An 8,668-nucleotide genomic window follows, 5' to 3' on the forward strand; every position below is an offset into this window, starting at 1 on the left:
CCCGCCCCGTCCCCTCCTCCCCGTCCCCGCCTCCGGCCGCCCACTCACTCCGTCCCGCCGAGGCCTCTGGCTCCAGCCTGTGTCTCGGTCCCAGGGTCCTCGTTCTCGCCTGTCTATCGACCCACCCTCTTGATCTGCAGCTTCCCCCACCCAGCCCCCTCTGGCTCCGCAGACTCGAGCCCGGCCGGGGCCTCCCGCTGTCCCGCAGATGGACAAAGGCCAGCAGGACGGAGGCGGGCGGGGGGGGGATAGGTCCATCCCCTTCTCCACCACACACACTTGGGAAGCAGGACCTGGCTTCTGGCGGGCCCCCCCCCCAAACTCTTGCTTGCTTAGGGGTGGCCTTGCTTGCTCCCTGCACAGTATCTGGCATGCGGGTGTGGCGGGGCAGAATGTTCTAAGGGGCAGCGACCAACCTCGAAGCTGTCAGGATGTCCCTGGATGGGGGCTGAGGCTAGAAGTGAAAAGGGGGTGCCCTGCTCCAGGGCCGGTATTGGCAGGCGCGCGGAGCCTTCCTGCCCGCAGCCCTTGCTCAGGCCAACGACTCCTCACCTGCCGGGCCCAGCTGTGAAGTCCCTCCCTTGTGGGCCCTCTTTGCCCAGGCTTCGCCAGCACTTTATTCATGCCTTATTTCTGCCGCTTTGCTGCTCACACTGGAATCAGTGGTTCCATTAGCCTCGGTCTTCCCCCAAAGGCCATTTGTCCCAAACTTCCTAGGCCAGAAGCCGTCTATCTTCTGCACACCTCTCTGCTTCTGGTTTAGCTGGGATTGGGAGGAGCCTCAATTCCCTGGAGTTGAATTCGTTTATGGCAGCTGTAACAAAGTCACCACAAACCTAGTGACTTAAAACAACACTTAAAACAACACATCTCTGGAGGTCGGAAGTCCGGATGGGTCTTGCAGGGCAAAAATCAAGGTGCTGGCAGGGCTCTGTTCCTTCTGCAGGCTCTGGGGTGGGGATGCGGGGCTGTGGGGGGGATGGATCCATTCCTTGCCTTTCCAGCTTCCAAAGGTTGCCTGCCTTCCTCGGCTCCTGGCTGCATCACTCTGACCTCTGGATCATCATCACATCTTCTCTAGTTCTGACCCTTCTCTCTTCCTCTTAAAAGGACCCCTGTGATTTCATGGGGCCCACCTGGTCATTCAGGATAACCTCCCCATCTCCAGATCCTTGATTTCATCACATCTCAAGTCCCTTTTGCCAGGTAAGGTATCATATTTACAAGTTTTGGGGGTTAGGATGTGGGTATCTTTGGGAGGCCAGTAGTCAGCACACCACAGGGCTATTGTTTCCATTAGCTTCTACTGAGTCCCTCTTCTCCATCCTGCCTCCCACCTCCTGCTGGGCAGCAGGCTTTCTTAAAACATCTTGGTTTGATCTGACTTCTCAGCCACATTTTATGATTACAATAGTCCCATTCCAGTCCTGAAGGCATGGTCTGGTCCATTTTAAACTTCAACCTTGTGTTTAACTAAAAACTCCCCTCCCCCTCTAGGTCCAGCTGGACAAGTGGAGAGGTCGGGTGGACTGGTCCTTCCAGTCTTCCTCTGCTCCCTCACGGATGAGGAGAGAAAAGGGGGCGGGAACAGGTATCAGACATCCCCTCACCTATCTGCCCACCTGGAAGCTGCAGGCCTCTTTCTGTTGGTTTGAACAACTGTCTCGCCTGCGGTTATAAGCTTCGTACAGACAGGTGCTGGTCCTACTAAGGCAAGGTTCAAACCCTGCCGCCGGCTTGAGCCTCTGGCTGAAGCCTGCTGGAGGCACCATTCCTTTCTCCTCCCATGTGCTGCCTCTTTGCCCCACATGGCAGTGGTCCTGGGAAAGCCTGCAGCTTCCAACCTTGCCTGTGCCCTGAAGACTGGAGCCACCAGCAGGAACCTATTTCCATACCTTTTAAGGATCAGGATCCTGAGGGAGCAGGTCAGCAAGTCTAGAGAATTTAGTAAAGTTCTCAATATCACTGTCTTTACTGAAATCCTTCTATTACTCAGTCTTCTCAGTGGACAAGAAAAGATACATCTTTATCCCCAGCATAGAGTTGGGCACATAGTAGGTGGTTTATATTCCATGATGTACTTATGCAATAGCGTAGATTAATAAATGAATATTCAGCATAATAGATAAGGATGCCCCCCCCCATTGGGGCTTCTCTTCAACACTGAACTGAAGATCCCAGCCAATGCAATAAGGCAAGAAAGGATGGGTACAAAGATTGAAAAGAGAAAAACTGTCATTTGCAAATAATGTAATTGTCTACCTAGAAAATCCAAGAGACTCAACAGTGTAGTATTGGATACCTACTGCGTGGTAGGCCCTTTCTGGAAACTAAATATGAGATGGAGGAGCAGCCCTTGTTCTCGGTGAGCTCCCAGGGAGGTTGGGGAGCTGAGGCCAGCAATCCTCAGGGCAGGGTCCCCTGCAAAAGAAGGAATCCAAGAGGTCCATAAACTTGGATGGGAAAACAATTACATCTTTATCTCCATTAACCGTTAACTGAAATTTAGCATTTTTTTTTTCAGTTATGAATGTAGGCAACAAACCATGGCCGTATTAGCAGTACCCATGACTTCGTCATCAGTCAAAGTCATTAATGTTTTCAGGTCACAATATGGTATTTGTAAATATCTCAAAATATAACTTATACTCAAAAGCTCACCACTACTTCAACGTGACGTAGTTACTGAACCAGCTCTTAATTCTTAGTTTTATATGTTCGCAAAGAATTTCACCTATTACTTCACTACGATTTAAAAAATAATAGCTGCATTTCAAGATAACTGGTGTCCTTTGTAATAGGATGCATTCTAGTTCATGCATTTGAAACATTCTGATAAGAGGACCCCTGTTACAAGACGGATTAGGAACTCCTGCTGTAGAGGAAGGACTTGCTCTCTGGTTTGGGCAATACTCGCATGGTTCTCTTGCACAAGGGACCCTCCCCCTAACCCCCACCCACATTGGTCACATTTCTTATCAAAGAGCAAGCCCAGCTTGTTTCAGTATGTGTCAGTCCTTGTTCTAGGAGCTTTCTGGATGTCCCGCCTTTGAATGTCATGGAGCATTCTGGGGAAGCTCTAAGCGTAGCCCTTGGGTCTGGGCCTACTTGTGCCTAGAACAGCTGGCACCAGGCTAGGGCAGCGGCTAATTCTGGGCTTTGCCCAGTGGGAAGAGATAGGGCTGCCTCTGCTGATTTTGCTTCCTCCAGGGCAGTGTTTTCAGCTGTTGCAGTTGACCACTTCCCTTCCTAAAGCGAAAGCCAGGTCTGGCTCTAGGAGAACGTGCAAAGACGGAAAGGAGAAGAGAGAAGTAGATCTCAGCCAGGGCTGTTTGAATTTCCCAGAGTTGCGTCTGCCGTCTGAGTCCAGAGGCTCCTTTCCCAGCATGTAAGAGTCATCTACGGCAGTGACAGCCACACAAGGTCATCTGCACAAGGCTGAGTCGTGTACCTCTGTGTGATAATGTAGCTCATTCAAAGGTCACAGCTAACTCTGACCCCTCCCCCTTCCCTGATACTCAGCTCAAACTTCTGCTCCATGGTTCAGAATCACGCGGAAGAGTAGAAAACACATCGGAGGTGGCATCAGCGACACTTGCTTTTAGATCCTGCCTCCATCTCTTCCCTTGCTAGCTGGCTGATCTCTCATTGACTTAGCAAATAATTTCTGAGTGCCAGCCATGAGTTGGCACTGAGGACACAGAGGTGAATGGGACAGACAGGTCTCACCGCCTCTCATCGAACTTCCTCTCTACAAAGACCGAATGATGGTATTATGAAAGAAATGACCAGGAGGTTACGGCAGAGAACGGTGGTGTGGGTAGAGATGAGGCCCTACCAAGGTAGGGTGGTCAGGGAAGGCTTCTGCGACACTTATTACTAAAAGCTGATGTAGAGCCGACCATAAAAAGGAGAAAACCTTCTAAACGGAGAGAACAGTATGTGTAAAGGGCCTGAGGTGGGAGAAGCCTTGGCCTGGTGAGAAACCGAAAGGAGGCCAGCATTACAGAGACGTGATGGGAAGGGAAGAGAGTGGTGAGGAGTAAGGCCAGAGAGCAAGGCAGAGGCCAACAGGAGGGGCTGGAGTTCGTGCAAAAGCACGGGGCTTGGGAATTTTAAGCAAGGGAAGGGTCACCGTTTTCTTTGGCGGGGGCGGCGAGTATGGTAAAATGCACATGTTATCATTTTAACCATTATACAGTGTACAGTCGGTGACATTTAGTATATTCATACTGATGTGCAACCTTTACCAATACTCAGTTAAAGAACTTTTCCATCATCTCAAAAGGACACTTCATACCCTTAAGCAGGTATAATCCCCATTCCTGCCCTAAGCACCCACTCATCTGCTTTCTGTCTCCACGGATTTGCCTCTTCTGGGAGTTTCATATAAATGGGAGTAGACAACATGTGGCCTTTTGTGACTGGCCTATTATACTCAGCATATTTTCGAGGTTCATCCATGTCATAGCATCGAATCATTCCTGTCATAACTGAAAACACTGCTGCATGGACAGACCACATTTTGTTTGTCCTTTCATCCTGTGACATAGTTTGATTTTCCAAAGATATAACTTTGGTTGCTCGGTGGGGGCTGGGTTGTAGGGAAGGCAAAAACGGGAGTGCAGGGGAGAGATGACCATGGATGAGGATGTGGGGAGTGGGGAAGGAACGGAGGTCCTGGGTTTGGGATCCGTTTGGGAGGGAGATAGAGTGAGCACGTGAGAACCGTGGATGGATTGGATGTGGGAGGTAAGACAGAGGCTGGAGCACCTGGGGGCCATCACCGAGGTGAAGAAGCCTGGGAGGGGGACAGGTGGAGGTTTTAATAATGTTTAGTTTGACTTGTTTAAGTGGTGGTGTCGTGTGGGCAGTAGGATTTGAGTCTAGAACTCGGCAGGAAGGTGTGGGGTATAATTTTGTGGTACAAGAAATATTGTGGTCTCCTGGCCAGAGCTCCCCAAACTCTTGTAATTTTCTAAGTAATAACACTAGGAGCATCTTCTGTTCTAATATTCGGTCTTTGGTCCAGGTTCCTGACACAGAGCTCCTCGATCCTTTGGAATTTCCTGGGGCATCTTCTGTCCTAATGGGGTGATTCTTGGTGGGCTCCTGGGTCGGGGCTGGTCTCCAGGAAGACCAAGTCATGATTAGAAGCTTGGAATTTCCAGTCCCACCTGTCCATTCTCCAGAGAGCATAATGATGCCTCCATAAACATTCCCAAAGTAGGGAGTTTGAAGAACTTCTGGGTGGGTGAACACGTGGACGTGCTGGGAGGGTGGCATGCCTGGAGAGGGAGGGGGAGCTGGGTGCCCCACCCCTCCAGTGCCTTGCCCTGTGCATCTCTTCCATTTGGCTCTTCCTGAGTTGTGTCATTTTATTTATTTATTTTTCTTTCTTTCTTTTCAGTGGATGTCCTTTTTATAATAAACCCTTTAATTGTAAGTAAACCATTTCCCTGAGTTCTGTGAGCCATTCGGAAAAATTACTGAATCTGAGGAGGGGGTCATGGGGACCTCTGATTTATCTCTGGTCAGTCAGAAGCACAAGTGACAACCTGGACTTGCAACTGGCCGGGGAAGTCTTGTGGGACTGAGCCCCTTAACCTGTGGACCTGTGCTAACTCCAGGCAGTTAGCGTCAGAACTGCTTGGTGTGGAAAATCCACACATTTGTTGAAACAAAAGTATTGAGTGTAGAGAAAAACAGGGATTTTTTTTTTTTAGGGGATCTTCGGTGCATAGCTGATGCTGAAGACCCTGGGCCAGGCTGAGGAGCCCCTCCCGGAGTGTAGACAAAGGGACCCGGGACTGAGGTCGAGCAGGTGAGGAAGGGGCTGCGAGGGAGACAGAAAGTGACCAGGAAGTGGAAGGAAAGACGAAGGGTGTGGGGGGTCCTGGGAACCAAGAGGAGAGTTTGTTGAGGAAGGTGGGGGAGGGAATGGTGTCGAGTGCTGATAGGGGTGGGCCGAAGAGGCAGAGAGGGAGGGAAGTGGAGAAAAGACACTGACACCACTCAGAGAAGAATGACCCTCATGAAGGGAGCAGAGAAAGGGGACAATCGGCCCACACCAGAGTCCCCGCGGGCCTAGCATGGTACCTGAAGTGTAAGAACTCCCGCTCATTCAGCGTTTACCGTGCGCCAAGCACCGTGCCCGCCTCACAGAGAAGACTGAGACTCCCAAGTTCCTTACAAGGCCGTACAGCTGGCAAGAGGCAGAGCTGGAACGTGAACCGTGCTCCAAATACAGGATTCTCAATGGACTCCTTCCCCACCTGTGGCAGGAGCAATGGTGCTAATGTTTGTGGGTCAAGTTCTCCAGTTTTCTGGATTCTTTCCTGCCTACTGAAGTGGATGAAAATTAACCTTGGGAAGAGGAGGGCAGAAGACACTGGAAATATTTTCTGACTTTCATTTTGGTGATCAGAACCTCAGGCTGAAAGATTTAGCAGCATCACCTTGTTCCACCTGCTGGTGACTTACAGGAACTACTCTACTATGTGGGTCAGCCCCACTGGCCCGCTGGGGAAGGTCCCACCAGATGGGTCCCACATCAGTCCAGAAGTAGACCGGGACTAGCGCCTCAACTTCTCTCCACCCAGGAGCTCCGTCTAAGCCAATCTTGGCGATTCCATTCCTTCCCGCCATTGTGTCCTAGGACAGGGCCTGTGACCAGAAGCTCTGGCCAGCGAGACCCCGGGCAAGTCTGCGGGAGCCTCTGGGATGCACTACAGGAGGAGACTGCCTCTCTCCTTCCTCCTGTCAAAGTCTGGACACAGTGCCAGCACTGTGAGCGAGGGGTGGACAGCGCCTGGCCCCAGTGATGCTGCCGAGTCACCGACCCTCTGTCCCCAGAGGCCACGTGCAGCCCTCTGGTTTTGAGAGGTGATCCATTTCACTATTCTTTGAGTCAGGGTTACGTACTGCCAGGAACATCCAGCCCCCGTCCACCCCTGGGCATTTGTTGGGTGTTGGCTGCAACTCAGCACCCATTTCGTTTTCTCTTAGTAACGGCATCCACTTCTCATTTGGGGAACTAACTCGCACATGCCGGGTCTGGTCTGGTGGAACTGTTCATCAAGTCTCCCCCTCATCCAGCTGAGAGGGGGGCACGTGACCTAAATGGAGCCACTGGGAGAGAGACAGAGAGATGGCCTGTGGCTGGCATCCGCTCATGTCAGGGTGGGCTGTTGGTACTTGTCCTGTTTGCTTCTGTCAGCCTGAGCTGGCTTCTGTCATTTGCGTCCAAGGAGGCCAGGCCAGAGCTGAGGGAGAGAGAGAAGACGAGGTCCCCACTGTTAAGGAGCAAGCCCTTTGTGCAGGGGGCAGAGTGGTAAACCACCCACTCAGATATGAGGCACAACCAGACAGACAGTGAGAACAATATCCCCCGCACGAGTGAGCACCCACGGCACACCCGGCACCGCCCTGGGCGAGTCACATGCAGCCCCACAACAACCCCGGGGGGCAGGAAGTCGGATGGGTTAGGACTGGAAAACCTCAAACATAATTGGCTTAAACAAGCCAGAAGTTATTTCTCATGCCCAAGGCTAGAGAGGTGCACAGTCCAGGGCTGGCGAGGTGCCTCGGTCCCACCAAGCCTCTCCCCACTCCCTGCTCTGCTGTTTCTAGGGCTTCCTCCTTGTGGTCAAAGATGGCAGTGTCTGCGTTTCAGGCAGGAGGACCGAGGAGGGGACGAACAAGAAAGGGACAATACATAAGTGCCAGCTGTTTCGTCAGAGTGGCCTCACGTTGCTGCTGCTCCTATCCCAGGGGCAACCCATAGTGCCAGGATACCTAGCTGCAAGGGAACATGGGAAATGTACTGAGCTAGAAAGTCTGTTGATTATTGAAGATGGGCAGAAGTTTCTGTCTTTGGGCAACTGCCAGTTATTATACCGATAAGAAAAACAAGGCTCAGAGAAGTGAAGTCACTTGTCCATCGTCACCCAGCCGTAGAGTGGCAGGGCAGGACTTGAACCCACTCTGTCTGCAGGAGCTGTGGTGACAGCCACACAGAGAAAAGCAAAGCCACAGACAGGGCAGCTGCAGGGAGGAGGGTTCCTGGGGGAAGTGGCATTTAAGCTGGGTCTCCCGGGTTAGGTAAAGGGGAATGGACATCGTAAGAGCCGAGTTCTAGAGGAATGAGAATCATTTGTAAGAAAACTTTTCCTGGGGTAGCATCTTAGAAGTGCTCCCTGGCCAAGGCTTGACTATGCTCTGTAGCGGGGAGCTCACTACCCTATGAGACGGCCTGTTGTATTTGGCGCTATTTCTCCTTAAGAGAGTGTGGTGGAAAAACACCTTGTGTGTTTTCCTGCTTAGCATCTGTCCCCCTTCTTCTGGTAATGTTGGCCGTCCCCTAAAATCCAGGTGGTTTCAGAGAGGCTGACCCAGCCAGGCCAGTGGGGCTCCCTGGGGGACTCCGATCAGAACTCAGCTGAGAAGCCCTCTGCTGGGACTGCTATTCGCAAGAATGGGTGACCCTGGACCCGTGGGGCATCACGCAGAGAAAGCCCGCGAGAGTTAGGCCAGCACAGGAGGAGAGCAGAGGAGGAAAAACAGAGGCCACACCTTGACATCTCACCTGAGGCCCTGCATCCAGCTGTGCCCAGAGCTAACCTGGACATGTCAGGTTCATAAGCCAGTAAATTCCCTTTTGGCCAGA

Source organism: Pteropus alecto, unplaced genomic scaffold (genome assembly GCF_000325575.1).
Source record: "Pteropus alecto unplaced genomic scaffold, ASM32557v1 scaffold213, whole genome shotgun sequence".
Taxonomy (NCBI): domain Eukaryota; kingdom Metazoa; phylum Chordata; class Mammalia; order Chiroptera; family Pteropodidae; genus Pteropus; species Pteropus alecto.